At 44.9% G+C, this 21,962-nt stretch overlaps 1 long non-coding RNA gene across 1 annotated transcript; it reads right to left on the minus strand.

Moving 5' to 3' along the window:
• Positions 1-1,156: 1,156 nt before the first annotated feature.
• On the minus strand, positions 1,157-19,122 carry LOC117005082. The gene is made up of 3 exons (XR_004419767.1): positions 19,023-19,122; positions 16,020-16,161; positions 1,157-1,421 (listed from the first exon to the last, which is right to left on the minus strand). It is a non-coding gene; the product is annotated as an uncharacterized LOC117005082 (long non-coding RNA).
• Positions 19,123-21,962: the final 2,840 nt, after the last annotated feature.

Here is a 21,962-nt window from a genome sequence, read left to right on the forward strand (position 1 = left end):
TCACACTCAGTCAGTTTTATTTCTTCAATATGTCTTTCTCACTCTCTCCCCCGCCAACTCACAACCAAACTGTGACCGGCAGCAACCTCTTTTATGGTCAGAGATCACTCACCAGCACATAAAAGGTGGTCTGAGAGTTCTTGTCTCGCATCCAGGGCGCAGCAGGGCACGAAAGAAGACTCGAAACCTGGTGTTCTGAGGTTTCCAAGGTTGTTTATTCTTTCTTATCTAAGGAATTTTCTTTCTACCTTACAGTGATCCACTCTGCAACTCGTTCAAGGCTCTTCTCCCGCCCTCCAGGGCAGGAGTTATCTTTTATACTCTAAATTACATATACTTTATTTACAATTAATTCCCAATACATGACACCTACATTACATTGTCCAGTTTTCCCTTAACCAATCCCGAATTGGCATCCTAACCCAGAAGATGGATGCCATGAAGAAGATGAAATTCTTACTACGCCACAAATCCTCCATCTTGTGTTCAGACCCCTAATATAAACAATCTTTAAAACTTTACTTTTCTACCTTTTAATACACCAATTTACACTCTACTTATCTTTGTGACACTGTAATTCTGTATATAAAGATGGTAATTTCTCCCAGGGACTTAGATCGAACTCACAGGGGTTTTGGGCACTTTGCCAAGGCTTCTGAGCCCCCTGTCCAGACTCCAAGGAAATATCCTGGGTTCCCACACCAAACAACATAAAATATGATACCTTTTATTTCAAGTTACTTGTTTGTATCCACTCATGGGTATAAAAATCGCTAATGTCCCAGGTTTCTTGGATCAATCCTCAGCTTGGCAAAATTTTAGGGGTCTCCATCCTTTTGTCCAGTTTCCCAGTGAATTGTGCTTGGAAACCCTCAGCTCCCTTTCCTCAAGGGGTCCAACCCCTCCCTAGGACCCCACCCCTGTTACCCCAGGGAGTTTCTCTCACTCCTTTTATCTCTCTTTTTGTCTCCTCGCTGGTCGTTTTTCTCCCAAAAGAACGTAACCACAGCACTCAGGGACTCAACAGTCTCATCGAAGATCTGGGATAATCAGTCCACATCTCATTCACACACCATTCATCCCCTGTAACCCCCCTCCCCCCCCCCCCCCCCCCCCCCCCCGAAGAATACTTACAATCCTTTTTTCTTCTCTGGGTCTTTGTGCACCTTTGTGCACAAGAATTGTTGGGCTAAAATACCGTGGTTTAGGGAACCTTTTCCCTTTCCTTTGATTTATTTGTCTCCTCCTTGTCCATGGGGTATTTACCTGCAAACCACTGACCTACACCAGAAGAAATGGAGCAGGAGGCCGCTGAACTCAGCAGGGGTGTGCCTCCTCCACTCAGGATCTCCCAGTGGTCTCAGAGGTGAGATGTTATATCCCGGACCAGTCCCCAGTTGTGAAAAACGGCGTTCACTTTCCTGGTAAAATCAAAAAAGTTTAATAAAAGACAATAAGAGACAAACAATAAAGCAAAAAGTTATAATGGCGGGTGCTTGGTCTTCAGCCAAGAGCACACACTAACTCAGAAAACACTTCGTTAAATGCATTAACATGTTGCATATTCATAGATCTTCATGCATTATTCAAAATCATCCCCCCCAACCTGTAAATCAACATTTTTTATTTCTCCTTGTGGCTCCGTCTCTATATTCATACAGCAAAGATTTCCAACATTATACATATAGCATTTGTTTTAATATTTGCAAAAAGCCATTAATATAATATGTACTTATAACAATAGTGTAAAAGATAACACCTTTCATTGGAGACAGTTTAACCAATTCTAATTTTATTTTTTCTAAAACTTAAATTTTTAGTTTTTGGCTTCACTAGGAGTATTTAAAAGAAATTTCAAACTTCAGTGTTAGTTACAAACTTTTACAGGTTTCTCTGCTCCTACTAAGAAGCTAAGAGAATCAATCAGAAGCTGTTGAAATGCAGAAATGTGTCAGAGGTCATCTAGCCCTTAGGGTTTGTTCTCTTTCCCTGCTGTAACGGAGTGTTAGGGTTTTTTTCTGTGAGAGTAAGGGCTTGAATTTCTGCTTTTCTCTCCCATTGCTAGAAAGTATTTATTGATACTTGAAAGTCAAGGGAATTGTTACCCATTTCTCTACTAAACAATCTCTTAGCACATTTGGAGCTTTTTTCAGCAAAGGTAAGATTCATCTCTGCAGAGGCTGGGATATTTCCATCTGCAGGTTTGTGTTTTGCTTGCAAACAAGTTGTTGTTTTTGTAGCAGCAGAGGTATTTTTAGCTGACTGCATAGGGGTTCCTCGTGCCCAGTGTGTAATTATTAAGTCCAGGAGGATGTGACTCATGAAGTAACAGGATACTCACAGACCAGAATTAAAAATTTTCTATATCATACAATAATATTCCATTTTTTCCCTTGAAAGAAATTTTCTCCAGATATTACATTTCTGTTTCCTCTACCTTTTGTCCTGGAGATTTGGTGATAGTAGGGAATTACAGGGAATTGTTGTGACCATATTTCTCCTCTGATCGCCTTGGGATCTGTGAGAAATGAAGCCCACTCTTCAGTTGAATTTTTAAAAATTTAATAAAGGACAATAGGGGACAAAATCAATAAAACAAAAGTCATGCAGTCTTACAAGATCTTCAATCAGTCCTCTTATGGTCCAAAGCAATGTGGACCACAAAGGTGTATAAAAATGCTGCATGTGAAATTACAAAATAAAACTATCCATATTTCAAAAACAGTAAGAACTTATTAGGGAAAAAAATTTAGCGACATATTCCTCAAGGAAATTATGTAATAATGCAGCTTTAGAAATGAGACTGGTTTTTCTACTTTTTTTTTTAATATCTTTGCTCAATGGGAAAAGGGACACTTTTTTCCACAGTGCACAGCCTCTGTACATGTATTCATTTGCATAATTGCCAAAAGCTGTTCTCAACCTCTATTTATTTTGGTTCAGTGCAGCTTAGTCTTTACTTAAGTTTGTGTATATGCATTTTACTGTATGTGTTTATTTTGGGTTCATGAACCAGTGCTAATTCTGTTAGGTTTAAACATTTAAAACAATAATCTGTGTGAAATTATTCCTGGCAGAATGAAAAACGTCTCTGCTGCTTATTATCTTGAATATAAGAGCTGTCTGATGCAGGGGCCGAGCGGCACCGCCGCGATTCCCGGAGCCGCGGAGCGCTGCCGCGCCCCCTGGGTCCAGGGGGGCTCCGGTTTGGCTCGGGGTTGCTGTGAACTCGGACTTCTGGGTTGGGAAATTTCCAAAATTTTTTCAAATATTGGCCACTCCTGAGTGTAAGCTGCACTTCCGATTTGGGAGCAAAATTTTAGTCAAAATGGTGCGGTTTATAATCATGAAATTACTGTAATTTTTTTCTTGTCCTCCCCCACTTCTCTTGTAGGTAGCATTGGCACTTTGTTTCAATGTCAGTCAATCCATCCAGATCACATTTGCAGCAATAATTTGAAATCTGTGGCTTTTTCAGAAGTATATGTACTTGCTTCACTCAAGACAATCTTTTTAGCTGATTAAAGAGATATTTGTCTTATAGCATATTTTTCTTCTGTCTTGCATTTCTTTGCTATTATAAATGTTTGTGCTTGTCTTGATTTAGAAACAGTTTTAGGAGGAAATGCTCTGGAATGAATGTTTCCTCTAAAGAAAACAGGTTTCAGCACTCCCTTCCCACAAATATGAAAGGAATTTTTTGGATGAAAGTGAAAAAACCTGTTTATTTAACAAACAAATTGCCTGCAGGGCATGAGAAAAAAAAATGAATAACTATTAAATATTGAACCTTCTCGCTGCAAAGAAAACTTGTGGATTTAGAGTTCTTTCTTTAGCTGGCTCCGCTTCTCCCGAGGTCCAGATCTGGGATATGGTGTCCTGCGACCTCCCAGCTGGTCCGCAGCTTTCATCTCCCACCGATGGTCTGGTGCTCGGACCAAAGCTAAGCCAAACAGTTCCAGAAGAAGTCATGGAAGTCACTGGAGTATTGCTATTGCAGTCCCGGGAAAACTTTTTGCCTCAGCTAACAAAAACCAAGCTAGCTAAAAACAAAAATGTAACTCCCTGCCACAAAGCCGAGCCCACGGGGGAGTGAGTGCCTGAAAACAACCTGCATCAGAGTTCCCACTGGTCCCACTCCTCCCCTGGACCCAGCTTAAAGCTACAGGACCCATTTCTGGGAAAAAAGCAGACAATAGGGGAATACAATATTATAATAAAATCACTCCAAGACAGTGATTTACCTTACAGATACTCACAGGTAATAAAGAGTGGTAAAACCATTGTTGATACATTAGGCACACTAACAGGTCTTATTCCTATCACTTGCATCTCCTGAGATTTGAGCTAGTTAACAAAGCTGAGATTTTTGCAATTGCTTTCTGTTCTATATTTGGAGATGGCAACTCCAGATTTTACAGACAAGAACCTATTGTTCATTATTGTAGCTTAAAATATCATTTTATCTAGTACCATCCAAGTGTTTTCACAACCTTTTATCAAGGGATCATGCTCTCATGCTGGATTGCATTCAGTTAGTAGAGGTGTTTTGAAATGGTTGTGTTCAGTGATATATCAGGAATGTTTATGTAAGCTGTACGATGTATTAGTAATACATGTGTGGGATACAGAAAGGAAAAGTTTTCAGGTTGAATTACTGTCACAACTTGCTTTCATGTTTCTGTTCTTGTATGTATTTTTTCCTTAACAGTTCCTCTCCTTAATATCAGAAATTGATTAACATTAGTACAAAATGTAACATGTAACATACACCCCACATAATCCAGGAGGAAGTAGTTAAAGAACTACTGTGCCACCTAGACATTCACAAATGTTTGGGGAGGCATGTGATCCACCCGAGGGTCCAGAAAGAGTTGGTGGAAGTGCTTGCCAAGATGCTCTCCATCATTTACCATCAGTCCTGATTAACTGGGAAGGTCCCAGACGATTGGAGGTTGGCTACTGTAATGCCCACCTACAAGAAGGTTTGGAAGGAGTATCCAGGGAACTACAAGGGTGTCAGTCTGACCTTGGTGCCAAAGAAAATTATGGAAGAGATCATCGTGAGTGTGATCACATGGCACATACAGGACAACCAGGAGAGCAGGCCCAGTCAGCATGGGTTTAGAAAAGGCAGGTCCTGCCTGACAAACCTGATCTCCTTTTATGACCATGTGATCCACCTAGTAGATGAGGGAAAGACTGTGGATGTTGTCTACCTAGACTTTACTAAAGCCTTTGACACTGTCTCACAGAATTCTCTTGAAGAAGCTGAAGCTCATAGCTTGGACAGTGTCCTGGGTAACCCAAAATCACAGATCACAGAATCACTAGGTTTATAAGAGACCTTCAAGATCATCGAGTCAAACTGTGAGAAATAATACTCACTTTTTAAAATTTCAAAATACAACAAAAGACTGAATAAGGAGAAAAAGCAGCACTGGGAGTCCCCATGGCTCGCAGCCATGTCCTTGTTTACAAAATGGATGCTTTGCTTTTTATACCCTTAGCCCCTCCCAAAGTCTTGTTAGTCAATTCTTTCTCTGCCGTCTATTGGTGGACATTACTTTCTTATATCTCGATTGGAGGTCAAGTGTTGTTATGCCACGCCTCCTAGTAACAAGCCAGCCCTCCCCAAATGCCCTGATTACCAAGGCTATACAAGGAGGAGGGGAAAGAGGACTATGGGAGAACATATTATAATAACATAACTATACATCTACAAAATGTCTTTTAACATGCACATAATATTCATCTCTTAATTGTGAGGGCCAGCCATCACATTACCCATTTATAACACCAACCCATGCCCTAATACCTCAACTAAACCATGGCACCAAGTGCCACATCCAATCTTTTTTTAAACACATCCAGGGATGCTGACTCCACCACCTCCCCTGACAGATCATTCCAGTACTTTATGTTATTGTATTACATGTCTAACTGTGCCCAAAATTGTTACTGTCTTTTTAAGACTTGGCAGTGGAGCCAGAAATGGAACCACAGGGCTGGGGGGCAAATACTGGTCTTTTTAAGGTTGGACCACTCAGGCAGAGCTCTCTTGGCTCTGGTTCTTTTCCTTTCATTCTTGCAGGGAGAGAACTGAGGCAGCACAGATGGAGGCTCCCTCTTTGGTTTTCTTTTGTTTCTCTCTGGTCTCCAGAGGGGGTGCTTCAGGCACCTCTCTGGACTGGCAACAGTAGCAACCTGAAAAGCTTCATTTCACAATCAAAACTATTTCTGAATGAATTCTGCAACACCTGTCTGCAGTACAAAGCCAGAGCCAGTTAGTGTCAGGCCACCATTCATTGGTGCTTAGGAGTCCATTTTTCTTCCCACCTTCCCCCCCCCCCCCCCATCAGAACAGTGACCCAGGACAGCAGCACTGACACCCAATGAACTGGAGCCTGACACTGTGGGACCAAAACTCCATAGGTAATGCCAGTAATTCCCATCTGACACCAGAACTGCTTTTCAAGCTCCTACCTTCCCCTTTTTTGTTCCAGAGGAAAGTTGAGTAGAGCAGGGTTTGTCTGACATCTTCCTTTTGTCTCCCAGACTACACGGCTGTCTGTGGAGAGCGCCATCTTGGGGGGAGGGTTCACCAGCCCTGACTAAGAAGGAGTGCAAGAAACATCCTATTGTGACTTGTCCAGAGTCCCTGTGTTGCAGATAGGTAAAACTGTACAAAATAAGGACCTTGTCACCCTTGTAAAATCATGGCTCAGGCCTGCTACTTTGGCTAAGTAGAAGAGGACTATGGGAAAGTGACTCAGTTGAATTGGAGGTAGAAAAACAAGTTGTATAACCATTATGTGCACACATCAGGGTTATGGTGGTTGATTGAATCACATTTGCTGTGTTTAAATGGAACGTACCTGATAATGGACTAACTGCTTAGAAAGGCCTGGTTTTTGCAATAAAGCAGCTCTCCTTTGCACCTGCCTGGGGACTCTGTGTCACTGCTTTTACAGACCCTTGTATTCTTGGTATAGATTACCTGAGGAATGGTTGTTTCAAAGGCCCAAAAGTACTCAGGTGGGCTTTTGGGATAGTTACTGTGGAAACAGAAGACCTTAGACCATTGAGCACCTTGCTTGGTCTCTCAGAGAACCCTTCTGCAGTAGGACTCTTGAGGGTTGAAGAACAGCAGGTAGTGATTGCCACTACAACAGTTCATTGTTGGCAATACCGCACCAACCAAGACTGCATGATTCCCACCCATAAGATGATCCATGAACTGGAGAGCTAGGGGGTGGTCAGCATGACTCGTTTTCCCTTCAGTAGCCCTATACAACCTGTGCTTAAGTCCAATGGCGAATGGAGAGTGAAAGTGGGCTATCGAGGCCTGAATGTAGTCACACCATCACTGAGTGCTGCCATGCTGGGAAGGGGGGACCTTTATCAATTGTTCAATTACCTCATAAAGACAGAAACTATCTGGGAGTGTTCTAGACTAAGTGCACTGGGTATGTACATAGTCATAGGCTGTATACTCAGCTGTATTAATTATAACTGTAGTGTGTCTGGGGTTACAATACAGGGTGTGATAAAAGGTATCTATTCTATCACCATCTGTTGAGGGTGGGGGCAGTGATCCTTATCTCCGTGGGAGATATTCTGCTAATGGGACATCCATTGAAACCAGGTGGGGCATTGTTCTTTATCTTTTCACAACCCATCCTTCCTCTAGGGAGTTATTTTCTGCTAATGACCCATTGAGTCCCACTGTGTGACTGATAAAATTACTTCATCCCATTGGAAGTTGCTCCAGCCAGGGGGAAGAGCCCAACATTTCTTACCAAGATAAAACAGAGGTTTGGGGACACTAAAGTAGCCCCTTTCTCCACTGGACTCCAGAGGGAAACTGGATTTCTCCATATCAACACTGGACCTCCGGAGGGAAACTGCATCTTCTACAGGAGCACTGCTTCAACTGAATCACATCTATCACTACAAAAGGACTACAGCCACCACTTAATTGGACTGCTACCAACATCCTGCCTGACGGGGTGTCAGGTTCTACTCTGACTTTGTCAGGGCTTGGGGTTTGTTTCTTTGTAGTACTGTATTTCTATTTTAATTTCCCTAGTAAAGAACTGTTATTCCTAATTCCCATATCTTTGTCTGAGAGCCCCTTGATTTCAAAATTATAATAATTTGGAGGGAGGGGGATTGGATTACATTCTCCATTTCAAAGAGAGGCTCCTGCCTTTCTTAGCAGACACCTGTCCTCCAAACTAAGACAAGTGTGAGTTCAAATTCCACAGTTTTTGCCACATTGCCAATACATCTGATGGTAGCAATATTTGTAGAAAGTAGTAAAACGAAGATTCTTTGGATCCTTTTGCATGTTGCATATTCATAAATTTATTTTGTTCCTTGTGAGTTATATTCCAAGTTGAGTATTGGGGGATAGGAGGAAGCGGTGGTAAATTCCTTTCAGAGCTACACCAATGTGCAAAGTTCCATATTGGAACTTCCTTCCTCTTTAACACTCCTCCCTTCCTGCCATTATGATGAAGATCATCATTTTATTAGCAATTGGGTTAAGAGAAATTTCAGAGAAGATAATAATGTATGTTCAGTTTAAAGACTTTTAATTTCAGTAGAGAATTCAATTTTTGCCATACAACCAAATTTTGGGAAAAAAATTTTTTGGAAAACACAGCAGGTTTAAATTCCAGAAGACTACATAATTTCTGTTGAATGGCATGGAATATGATTGGTTTCCACATTCATAGAACAAAGAGACTAGAATATTTTAGTTTTCATGTTTGTTGGAAGACAGGAGGAGGGAATCCACCTTTTTATTGGCACTGATTCTGTATCAAATTAGAACACTAAGTTGTAAGAGCTGATTAAAGTAAAACAAGTTCAAAACACAGGAAAAATACATTTTGGAAGCATTACAGATACAGTAATTTCACGACCATAAGGCGCACCGGACTATAAGGCGCACTTTTTGTTTTTGCAGCGAGGAGCCGCGCGGCGCGCAACAAAGTAACGAATTACTGGCAGGTGCTCAATTTGCAAACATTTTTCAAAGAACGATGTAGCCTTTAAACGCAGCCCCAGGCGCCCTCCCCAGGCAGCGGACCCTGGCACTCCCGCCGGCCCCCAGCGCCGGTTGGCACGGCTCACAGCTCCTGGTTCCCACCACGCCGCCGGGCTGCGTCCTAGATTCCCCCCGGCCGGCAGCGGCAGTGCTTCTCGCTGCTTTCCTGCAGCGGCAGTGCTTCTTGCTGCTTCTCGCCACTTTCACGCGGCGGCAGCGCTTCCCGCCACTTCTCCCCGTTTGCCCGCGGTCGGCGCCTGCGCCTCCGCTTCTCGCCCCTTCCCCATGGTCGGCGGTGGCGCCGCCACTTTTCACCGCTTCCCTGCGGTGGCACCGCTTCTCGCCACTTCCCCGTGGCCCACGGCCACGGTGTCCCCCCGGTGTCCCCCCCTCCCGGTGGCCGCGGTTCCCGCAGTTCCTGACTCGGCTCGCTACTCGCACTTCCGGGTTTTCAAATTCCGCAACTTTGTACATTATATAAGGCGCACCGGACTATAAGGCGCACTTCCAGGTTTGGACCGAAATTTTAGTCAAAAGGGTGCACCTTATAGTCGTGAAATTACTGTATATGTTTTTGTCCCCAGGTGTCAGTTTTATCTTTGATTTTTCTATGAGAAAATGTAAAACTGTCTTGCACTTTATAGGAGAATCTGGTGATTGCTCCAATAAAATTATTGTTTCTCTTCAAGAATGTTCACAGTTCTGCCAAGCTTGAGCTATAGTACTGCTTTTTAAAAGCAGTAGGTTGCAGTAGTAGGATATAATACCAATCTCAGAATCACAAAATCATTTAGATTGGAAAAGACCTCTGAAATCATTAAGTCCAACCTTTGACTGCTCACCACCTTGTCAAATAGACTATGGCACTAAGTGCCATGTCCAGTCATTTCTTGAACACCTCCTGGAGTGGTGACCCCACCACCTCCCTGCACAGCCCATTCCAATGCTTAAAGACCTGTTCTGTGAAGAAATTCCTCCTGTCCAATCTGAACCTGCCCTGGAGCAGCTTGGGGCTATGTCCTCTTATCTGGTCACTGGTTGCCTGAGAGGAGAGGAAGACCCCTGCACCTTGATACAACCTCCCCTCAGCCTCCTTTTCTCCAGGCTAAACAACCCCAGCTCCCTCAGTCACTCCTCATAGGACTTACCCTCTAGATCCTTCACCAGATTTGTTGCCCTTCTCTGGAGTTGCTCCAGCACCTCAATATCTTTCTTGCAGTGAGGAGTCCAGAACTGGACACAGTACTTGAGGTTCTGCTTGACCAGTGCCAAGTACAGGGACACAATCACTTCCCTAGCCCTGCTGGCCGAGCTATTCTTGATACAAGCCAGGATACCATTGGCCTTCTTGGCCACTTGGGCACACTGCTGGCTCATGTTCAGCTGGCTATCAACCAGCACCCCCAGGTCCTTTTCCACTGAGCAGTTTTCCAGCTGCTCTTCCCCAAGCCTGTAGCACTGCAGGGAGTTGTTGTGACCCAAGTGCAGGACCAGGCACTTCGCCTTGTTGAACCTCTTACTGTTGGCCTTGGTCCATCAATCTAGCCTGTCTAGATCCCACTGCAGAGCCTTCCTACCCTCAAGCAGATCAACCCTTCTACCCAACTTGTATTTTCCACCAAGTGAGTCACCAATTTTATTACGCATGGAATAATACAAAGCAATACAATAATAACTAATAATAATAACAAAGCTCCCTTCATAATATCTTTCAACCATCCAGTTATTCCCCATCCTTCAAACCATTCATCCAAACCCCAGTCATTCACAGTCAACCTCTTCATGTTATCTTGTAGTTGTCTGAGTTTCTTCTGAATGGATGCAGAATGGTCAGAGAGGTTCATACAACACAGTCCTTCAAAATCCTCACACCCGTACCCATGTGCCAATAACAAAAAATCTGTAGCAGCTCTATTCTGCAGTGTGCTGTGTCTAATACTATCTACATCAGTGAGCATCTGTTTCAAAATAGTTGAAGTTATGTTTAGTTGTTTGTTCGTCCAGCATCTCAGTTTATTAAGCGTAGCCAAAGCCTGAGGAGCAACAACACCTGGAGTAAGAATTGATGCTATTATTCATGCTGGAGTGCCCCAAAACTCTACACAATTGTGACAATCAGGTCCTAAACCAGTGATTTCTTTTTTAGCTCTCTTGCTATGTCCCGCTGTCCAAATCATCTGATTCAGCATTTTGTGCATGCTAGGAGCAAACATGATTAGTTTTCCTAAATAACAAGGTCCACCAAATGAATTACTTGGAATTGCAGACCATGCCCTAATCCCAAAGATTTAAAAGACACCTGGTGGAAGTGTTCTTACAGTTGCATTTTCACCAGCACTTCCAGGATAAGTCCAATTGTGGCAATATTAGGTCATGTTCTTATACCATGGAGAATTGGGGTTAAGGATGACACTATTATTTTTGGGACATGGAACTAGGATATTGCTCATATCAGTTGATCTTGGATTTAAAAAGTACAGTAATTTCACGAATACAAACCGCAACAATTTGACTAAGATTTTGCTCCTAAACCGGAAATGCGGCTAATAATCAGGAGCGGCTAATATGTGAATAATTTTCTGACATTTACAACCTCAGAAGTGCCTGCCAGAGTGCCGACCCGAGCAGCTGCAAAGTCGGCATTTTGCGATTGTTACAAATCGCTACTCTGTTGCACTGCGGGTGGAGCCTGGCTGCCTGCAGGCAGCACGGGGGGCGGGGAGAGAGGAGGGAGAGGTCTTTCCTTCCCTCCTCTGCCACGGCCCGGGGAGGAGAGGGGGGACCCGGGCCGCCCCTGCCGCGGCCCGGGGAGGAGGGGGGGGGCCCAGGCCACCACTGCCGTGGCTCTGGGAGGCGGCGGGGCACCTGCGCCGCCATTGCCGCAGCCCGGGGAGGAGAGGGGGGACCCGGGCCGCCCCTGTCGCGGCCCGGGGAGGAGGGGGGGGACCCGGACCGCCACTGCCGTGGCTCTGGGAGGCGGCGGTGCACCTGCGCCGCCATTGCTGCGGCCCGGGGAGGAGCGGGGGGACCCGGGCCACCCCTGCCGCGGCTCTGGGAGGCGGCGGGGGGCTCCGTCCCCACCCGCTGCCGCCGCCACGGGAGCGGGGGGGGCTCCGTCCCTGCCTGCCACCACAGGGCAGCGCTGGGCCATGGTGACCGAGTCCAGTGGCAGCGGCAGCTGGCCCCCAGTGGCCCCGCCGAGCGGCAGCGCCGGGCTGGGTCACCTGGCCCAGTCAGCAACTACTAGCGGGCCGAGCCTGCACAACCTTAGCTGAGCCAGTAAACCTCGCCTGCCGCCGTTCTGTTACTATTTGGCAACTTTGTTGCACGCGGGTCCTCGCTGAGAACGACAGAGCGGCTTATACTCGGGTGCGGCTTATTTATGGACAAAAAACGAAATATTTGCCAACACCCAGAGATGCGGCTTATACTCAGTGCGGCTTGTATTCGTGAATTTACTGTAGTTAAAAAACAAGCAATAATTCACAGGTACCGACCCTAACAGATCCAGCTCTTGAGGTTCTAGTCCACTCTCCTTCAGTGATCTTGTTATCATACCTTCTTGGAAGCCCTCTTTGGTTGGTTTAATCCCCAATGTTTTGCATACGTCCAGTTTTGTACCACCTTTGGTCATGTTGCACCTGCGATTCTCCGCATGCAATCTATTTGCTCTCACATATGGCTCTCCTCCGGCTCCTATCCATTTTGCAAAACCAGTAAAATTAGAGTAATTTCATGACTATAAGGTGCACCGGATTATAAGGCACACTTCTGGGTGTCGGCAAATTTCTTAAGTTTGTCCATATATAAGGTGCACCGGACTATAAGGTACACTTTTTTTTGCAGTCAGGATCCGCACGCAACAAAGTAACAAATTAGTAACGGAATCACGCGATCGTGGGGTTTACTGGCAGGTGCTCAATTTGCAAACATTTTTCATGCATCGGTGTAGCCTTTAAACGCAGCCCCAGGTGCCCTCCCAGTGCCGCGGGCCCCGGCACTCCTGCCTGCCCCCGGCACCGGCTCGCACGGCTCTCGGGGCTCAGCTTGCGGTTCGCACTTCCAGGTAGGTAAATTTCCGAACTTTGTCCATATATAAGGCGCGCCGGATTATAAGGCGCATTTCCAGGTTTCCAATAAAAATTTAAGTCAAAAGGGTGCGCCTAATAGTCGTGAAATTACTGTACTTATTGGATACCAATTAAACATGTACAGAAAGGATCTCCTGACATGGCTAAGGATAAACAAAAAGAATTCACCCCAGTAGCATTAGCCCAAGTAAACCGCATATTTTGTTGATGCCATCCTGGCTGGTTAATTTCTTCTGTGCTACAGATGTTGCCACATACTACAAGTAACAAAGGGAAATCCCCCATATCTAATTTAAAACTGTTCCTCATCCTTATCCTGTCTTTTTTGTTTCTTCTCTTCCCACATTTATTTTTTTTTGTTCCCACTGATCAGGTCTAATTCCCCAAGTCCCAGGGATAAATATTCCTTTCCCACATTCAATATCCTTGATCTTCTTCTTCTCCCTCTCGCTTTGCTCGAGCCTTCGGAGTTTGTTATGATACCACTGAATAGCCTGACCCAATTGCTTCTGAGATTCAAACAAGCTCAGCGCTTCCAAACAGGATTCAGGGGAATTAACCATTATTCCTGTCACTTGGGATAACACCACCCAGGTATTAAATTGTTGGGAGTGATGATGTCTGCACTCTATACACCTTGGGAAGCTCCTTCCTCTAAACTGATACCACCTATCTAATCCACACCCCACACACTCTAACATCACCTAAGGATAACAAAAGCGTTCACAGTTCTGAGGGCACTTGATGTTTTTAGGGATCACTGGTTGCTGGTTCATTAGTGACATTAGGGTTCACAGTGTCCTTCTCAAGCCAGGGGTGAACCAATTTCACTGGTATCAATGGGGGTCCTTTGTCTGTAATGACACAAGCATAGCCCCTGCCCAACATTAATAGATCTGCAGGTCCTTCCCATAACCCTGTCATAGGATTCTTAAAACAAACTTTTGGTCGGTGCTGCATCAACTCAGAATCTTGCTGCAAACCCAAGTAGTGTGTTAATGCTGGTGGGTCACTACGAGTGCCTACTAACTGCAGATGATTCATAACATAAACTGCTTTCAGTACTCTGTCCTGCAGGTTCAGCCCATGGTCCCCTGTTTTTTGTTTATCAAGCAGCCCTTTTAATACCTGATGTGTTCTTTCAATAACAGCTTGTCCTGTGGAATTACCTGGAATACCTGTGCTATGCTTCACTCCCCAACGAGCTAAGAAATCTTGGGTCTGTTGGGCTATATATCCTGACTGATTGTGTGTCTTGATTTCCTGAGGCAAGCCCATTATGTCAAAACAGCCTTGCCAGTGTCAAATGACAAAGAGAGAGCCTTCGTTTGTCATAGGAGTGGCCCAAACCATGGCAGAAAAGGTATCTATGGTTACATGAAGGTGTTTAAAGCAACCAAAAGGAGCATAGATAGTTACATCAGTTTACCATAACTGCAAAGGCCATACCTAAGTCGCAAGGATTAACTCCAGGACCTAATCCTCCGATCATACCCTGGCATTGAGGACAAGTTGTGACAATTCCTTGAACATCCTGCAGCGATATTCCAAATTGTTTGGAATTTCACTTACATCAAACTTATGAAATATTTATTCAGGGTTGTCACGGTCCGCACAAGCTGAGTAGGGGTTGTGATGGTTCGTTTGACTGCGGGGTGCAAAAGACAACAGCAAGAGACTAACGTTTTGTTCAGCAGCAAGCAGCAAAGCAATTTATTGAGGGCCAACAATTCAGTTTTGGGGTAATGGTGAGAAGGAGAGAGATAAAATGGTGACGAAGAGAGAGAGAGACACAGAGAGACAGAGAGACAGAAAGAATAGGGGGGAATAGCTACCAACAGATGAGACGTGTTCAGATCATCTGGTGATGTCTTCCATCCGTGGGGAGAAAGAAGTCTCAAAGGTCTCTTCGGAGAGTAATAATTTTATAGTCCATTTCAAGGCAAGGGGCCGCTGGCCAATAGGTGGGGAGATTTATGGACCATTGTGAGTGAGGTCTGTTGTTCAGTTGCAGAAAGTACAGTTCAGCCTGCACCTTGCTAGGGCGCAGCGCACTGTGACAGTACAGCACACAACCAAACCCAGTCCATTAGAGCATCTGCCTTGGCTAGACTTAGTGGCTCCTGCCCAGAGCAAGTGGTAGGGGTCTCAGGGTCTCTGCTCCCTTTCCCGGCCGTTGCCCTAGCGGCGGCTGGAGCCACCTCAGCTGCAGCTCTCACTGAGGCAATTCCCCCGCTTTCATTACGGGGGGCGTGGCCTCCTCGCTCGCCTACCTTCGGCTGCAGTTTTGGGAGTCGCCCATGCCCCGAAACCCCGGAAAAAAATTCACAAAATTCCTTCCTTGCTCACAGCAGAAGCTGGGCCCCTCTCCGAACTGGCCTGCTTCAACCCACTGAGGCTCAGGATCTCCCTTTCCACAGACGGAATATCGCCCATGTCCACTATGATGTAGGAGGTGGGTGCTCCTTCCCCTTTCGCAATGGCACGAGCTGGGCCCCTCCCGGCCACTCCGAGAAACCTGTCCCGTTTATGCCCAGGAGTCCCTAGGTGAATATCACATTGAAAACCCTTGCGTGCTAAACATAAAAACATCCAGAGGGCCATTTGCTCCTCTCCACTAATAAACAACCTCAGCCGGTAGCACACACACACACACATGCCCCGCCTCCCCCTCAGTTGGGGAGGGTTGAAAAGTGGCAAAAGGAAAAAAAACCCTTGAGAAACCACTCCAAAAGCAAATCCTTCTCCACACCATGTAGATTTTCCTGAAATTGCTAGCAATTACAGAAATTACACAGATACACAATACACATACAAATAAACGATACACAATACACACTACACAATGAAAATAGCTGCCTTTATGTTACCTCCTCTGCAATCTTGGAACCATGGTGTCTCAACATCAGGCCGTTTCAGGGAATTCTATTTAAAAGTTGACGACACAGAAGAAATTCTTGCAAGATGCATCTGATCCAGTCCAGAGCCAGGCTACCACATCCCCAGTTCCATCTGGGGTGCCAGAAAAATGGATACTTTAAAGAACCCAGAAGTAAAATAACACACTTTTGAGATAATATTAGTATAGGAGGTAATAAAAAGGTTCATCTTTGTCAGAGGCCTCCAAGGGACAGATATGGAAAATGTCCTCAAAATGTCCATCCCCCCCCTCCGAAGTGAATACAGACTTATGTTTGGCAAATTAGCATAATTGACAAAAACCACCAATTAGATACATAAGAGGTGAGGCAATTTCCCCCTCTCTAAATCCTCCCCCCGTCCCAAACGACTGTGCTTGAGATTGCCCAAAAATCACCAACAAGGCTATGAGCAAAAGTCAGATTTTATGTTAAACTACAAAGCATGACAGATTCATTGGCAAAATTCACTCTACTTACAAAGGACAACTAAGGTGCAATGAGGGAAAGCAAACAACAACAAAACCAAACAAAATCCAGGCAATCAAAACAGAAATGAATTGAAACTACCTGGGGGGGTATGTAAAGACAGTGTCAACAAGGATGAAAAGGAAAGTTTAGCAATACTTAAACGTAACAGTGCTTCAACTTAACTTATATCTTACCTTATAGTTTAACCTTAGCAATCTAACAGAGAAATAACACTTAAAGCATTTAGCCTAAATTATAATTTAACCTAACTTCCAGATTTGCTATAGCATATGTGCAAAGGGTATGCACGCAGACAGAAATAGTGCAAGATAAGAAGATAAGGTACCTGTGAAAAATTCCCCTCAGAGGCCAGTGAAAATACTTCAGATGCTTTTGCATCTCCCAATGGGTGAAAGATCAGGCCTCGAGGAGTGAGAGTATCAGCCCAGGACACGTGTTTCTGCAATCCTTCAGGTATAGCAAACCTGAAGATTTCCTAATTCATATTTTAAAGTTTGGAAGAACGGGATTATCTCACCCCTGTGGCACTAATAATTTTTACTGTACCTGAGGGTTTGCTAGCTCTGAGAGGCCTCCCATTTAGATGATGATGCCTTTTCCTTGGTCTTAAAATTGAGAGCCAGCAGAGTTAAGGGATAAAGGGGTTTTACTTTGGTATTTAATAATGATCTTTATGGTGCAACACTTGGTCAAGATGGAGCACACCAAAATGCACACCCCCAATAGATCGCATATGCAATTTTATAGACCTTGCTAATTAGCATATCTAACAGAAATGCCCCAATGACAGACTTGAATTAATAGCAAGATATCCCCCCCTCCCAAAAAATTCCCCCCTGGATGGGCCTAATCCTAGTTTACAGAATGTATTCTAGAGAGGTCTGTGGTTTTTCAAGATAGTGTAAGGCTTTCCGGCCTCTAACTACAAGGTCTCTAGGATGTTTGGTCTTCTGGCCTAACAGAATACCAGGACTATGCTGTTATCAGACTTAAGGAATTACAAGTATGCATGCTAAGAGCACTGAACATATATATAAAAGGTATATAAAAGGCAAAAAATCATCACGGCATCCTTTCTCCCCTTTTAGAGACTAACAAGACTCCACCTTGTCTAGTCTCTACTCTGCATTACTGGCAGCACCAATTTACACAACCAGCCATCCCACAGGTTGTTACACGGATGATAACTCTCATTACAGCTATTGTAAATGCTTATTTTACCTAGGCTCAGTTTTGTAACCATGAGGTGAGGGTGTGGGAGACATAGTCAAATTTTAACGTGGCATTTCTGGAAGCTACTTCATGTAAAATTTGAGTCCCCTTCCAAATTTCATCCAAATCCTTCCTAATTCTCCCACCTTGGTCCACATAAGAACAACAAGTGGTAGTGACATGTTGTAACCCTGTACCCAGATGCTTTAAGAATGGTATGTCCCTGTAACCCCTGTAAAACCTATGGACTGACCCTCTGCAATCAGATTGGCAAGAAGCCAAGGTTTTCCCTCCCCTTTCCTGACCCTAGAAAAGACCCCAGACCTTGAGGAACTTCCTCTTTTTCCCCTTGGAAGCCATTAAGAAATAAACTGAGGGAAACCCTGGGGAAAGAGTCTCTGTATATCTTATCCTGTTCTACATGATATCACCTCAGGCTAGCTCTGCAGGGTATAAGGGTGCAGGACTAGCCTCAGGCTGATCTATCAGCTGGCGCTCCAACGTGGATTTTTTTCATTAGAATCCACATGAGAGGTTGTGAACCCCTACTTATAGGGTTCAGAAAGCTGAATGATCGCAGTTACCCTGAAGGCAAAAGACTGCTTTTACAGTAGTTTCAGCTTACAAGGGACGAGGCCAAGAATTCGCTTGCCCAAAAGCGGACAGCTTCAGAACAGAGACCTCAGTTCATAGTTTTCACAGCCCCAGGCACTCGCTCGAAAACTGTAAGTACCTTCGAGCAGCTCCATCTGTGGGTGAGGGTACAGGTGTTTGTGTAACAGCGGGGTGCCGAGGGGGCAGCTCGAATTGCACACAGCGGCCGGCCCGGGGTTGGAGCTGTGCAGAGCTCGGGAGATGCGCGGGGGAGGGCGTGTTGAAACCCGAGACCAATCTGCAGTGCGGGAAATATAGCACGCCAGCATCGGTCTCTTAATTTGGAAGATATGAATTCGGTTCTATTTTGGAATGAAATTGGAGATTTATTAACATTAAAAGTGGAAAATGGAGATGAAAGAGCCTCTGTATTCCTCCCAATATTTTTGCAAATTAGGAAAGTTTTACTTCAAACAGGAAGCAACAGACAACCACAGCAAAGCACCTCGGATTCCTTTTCCCTTTCTTTAAAATCCACTAACCTGGGGCTGGAGGAAACTCCGGGGCCCCAGAGACCTCCCCATTATCCAGGATGTGATGATTTTTCAAAAATGGTCAGCAGTTCTTCCCTCTACCCCTCTCTCCTTATTGTGTTACCTTCAGAGCCGAGTTCCGACCCCCCTCAGGGCACTGGCCATATGACTGATCCTGAGAGGACTGGGGGCAAGGCCCAAAATGGCTCTGGCCACATGGCTTGTCCCCGGGGGTCAGTAGACGATATCAGTCACATGGCCCCCATTCCTGCATCCCATAATCCCTTTTTCCCTCTGGGTCCACCCCTAAATCCGTTCCTACTCCCATCCTGTACCCTTGGTTTCCATGGCTACCCCTCCCCGGCTCAGGTTACACATTCCTTTCCTCCAAGCTATCAGGGCGGAAAGGGGGGGGGGGGGGGGGGGAAGGGCCCCCTGCAGGACATTCCTGTGGGCCAGAGCTGAGCTCACAACCCCCTCGGGACAATGTATTTGCAGAGGAAAAGGATAAACAAATTACAGAGCCCGAAGGGGGGGTAATGCCCAGCTCTGAAACTTTAAATCTGGTAACAAATGAGATCCTGTCTGTGGCACCTGTGGTCTATCTTGGTAGGAGAAATGGAAAAAGGACTTATCAACCATTATCCTATCAAGATAAAAAGGAAATTTGTAAGGTTCAAAGAGAGTTTGGCTAAAATAGTGAAATTTTTAAAGGATTTTTAAAAGCTACATTTAGTTCAAATGAGATGGTACCCAATGATATCAAGGATTTGTTCAGGTGTCTGTTAACTCCCTCAGAGTATGATCTGTGGGAAAGCATGTGGAAAAGATCTTTAAGAGTGCTTTTGCAGGAACTTCAACAAAGCCCAAATGGTGCAAAAGATGAGGATAATAATGATATTACATAGAAACATCTCTGTGGTGAAGGAGATTGGCATTGCCCAGAAAAACAAAGACAGGTATTAACTAAGTTTGTTTTGGATAAGATCTGCCTGGTAGCAGAAAAAACCTTCAAGCAATTACCTACTGTTGAAGCTAAAGGTAGTTATGTCAATATTAAACAGTTTCCTTCAGAAAATTTCTTGCAGTTTCTGGACCGTCTTCCCGTGCAGGTGGAAAGACAGGTACCTGATCCAGTGGTGCAAGCTGAGTTAACTAAAGAAATTACTCAGAGGAATGCTAATGAAGTCTGTTGCAGGGTCATACTTAGCCTTCCCCTCGAGCCAGTACCTAGTTTAGCACAGATGATAGAAGCCTGCACCAGAAAAGCAGAACTGTTCAGTGCACCAGAGAGGAACCCTGGACATGCACAACCAGAGTCTGCAGCAGCTGTAACACCAGGACCAAGGAAGCAACTGGTGCCACCACAGCAGCTGCAGCATATCACCTGCTTCCAGTGCAAGAAGACAGGACACTATGCTAGGGATTGTCCAAACAACCAGAAACAGAAGAAGACCAACAAACAAAAAAACTAGTTGCACAGCGCGTGCCCACCATAAATATCATAACGCGCAAAGATATAAATATAGCGGGTTCCACACTGGCAAAAGCATCTCTCTTGAAAACAAAGGGGGAGGATGGGACAAATGGTGTGGGGATTAAAGATAACATAAATGTTAAATATTCAATTAACAAGGGTTGGAAGCATTTTGGTCATCTCAACCTTAAGGCTATAAAAGGTTTTTATTTTAGGTCAACAGAGTGGACAATTATTACAGTGGACCTGTCTAACACTTCACTGGACGTGACGTTGCATTTTGAACTGCGCTGTGAGTATTTATTTATGGGGGACACAGCACACACACCCTTGGAGATGGAGTTACTTCCCATATCCATGAAGGGAAGCATCTCCGGTTTCATTCTCTTAGCACGTTGCCCTTGGGAATTAATGGTATTGCTTTTATAGAGGAATCCCTGTTGTTCTCAGGTGTCCCAGTCCGCACAACCTGAGCGGGGGTTGTGATGGTTCGTTCAACCACAGGGTGCAAAAGACAACAGCAAGAGACTAAGGCTTTGTTCAGCAGCAAGCAGCAAAGCAGTTTATTGGGGGCAAAGAATTCAATTTTGGGGTAATGGTGAGAGAGAGAGAGAGATAAAAAGATGACAAAGTAGAGAGGGAGAGAAGGGACACAGAGAAAGAGGGAGAGACAGAGAAAGACACAGAGGGACAGAGACAGAGAGACAGAGAGACAGAGAGACAGAGAGACAGAGCGAGAGAATAGGGGGAATAACTACCAACAGATGGGACGTCCTCGGATCATCCGACGATGTCTTCCATACGTGGGAAGAAAGAAATCTTGAAGGTCGCTTTGGAGAGTAATAATTTTATAGTCCATTTCAAGGTGAGGGGCCGCTGGCCAAAAGGTGGGGAGATTTATGGACTATTGTGTTCAGAGGACCGTGGCTTCAAGAATCAGGTGCAGAAAGTACGACTGTTCTAGCCCCGTACCTGCCCGAGTCCATTGTACCGTGACAGTACAACACACACACCTCTACACAGTCCCTTGGCAAGCATCCACCTTGGCCAGACCAGAACTCCTGCCCAAAGTGAGAGGTGGGGTCCAGGGGTCTCAAGGGTCTCAGGGTCTCAGTCTCTGATGATTGTGAGGCAGATCAGGCAATCTTTGGACCGACCCTTACACTCAGGTCACACAAGATTCTACATTTACAGTCTGCCATTCCTTATCTACCATCTGGGCCCATGCCCTTTGTTCAGAGGGGTAGAGTACTGTTTCTCCATGGTTTAATCCTAAAGGAAACGTAAATGGTGGTATTACATTTAGTGAGTATAAAGGCAGTGGCCACATTAGTGATGGGGTCATAAGTGAAGTTTACCATAGCCCACCAGGACTGCAGGGTTTTTTTCTATGTTCATGACATTATCCTAAACAGCTTTTTGGATTTCAATTGGAAAGATAGCTTCGCTTCCCTTTCTTATGACTAAAGTGACTGTTGACTGCATCCAAAACTGTGTCTATATACAAGAGTTAAAGACATTATCCTGAGCTACACCAAGTGCTTTCAGTATTAGTTTGTGGTCTTGATCTTTAGCTTGTTTTAAGTT

This window comes from Catharus ustulatus, chromosome W, assembly GCF_009819885.2.
Source record: "Catharus ustulatus isolate bCatUst1 chromosome W, bCatUst1.pri.v2, whole genome shotgun sequence".
NCBI classification, from domain to species: Eukaryota; Metazoa; Chordata; class Aves; order Passeriformes; family Turdidae; genus Catharus; species Catharus ustulatus.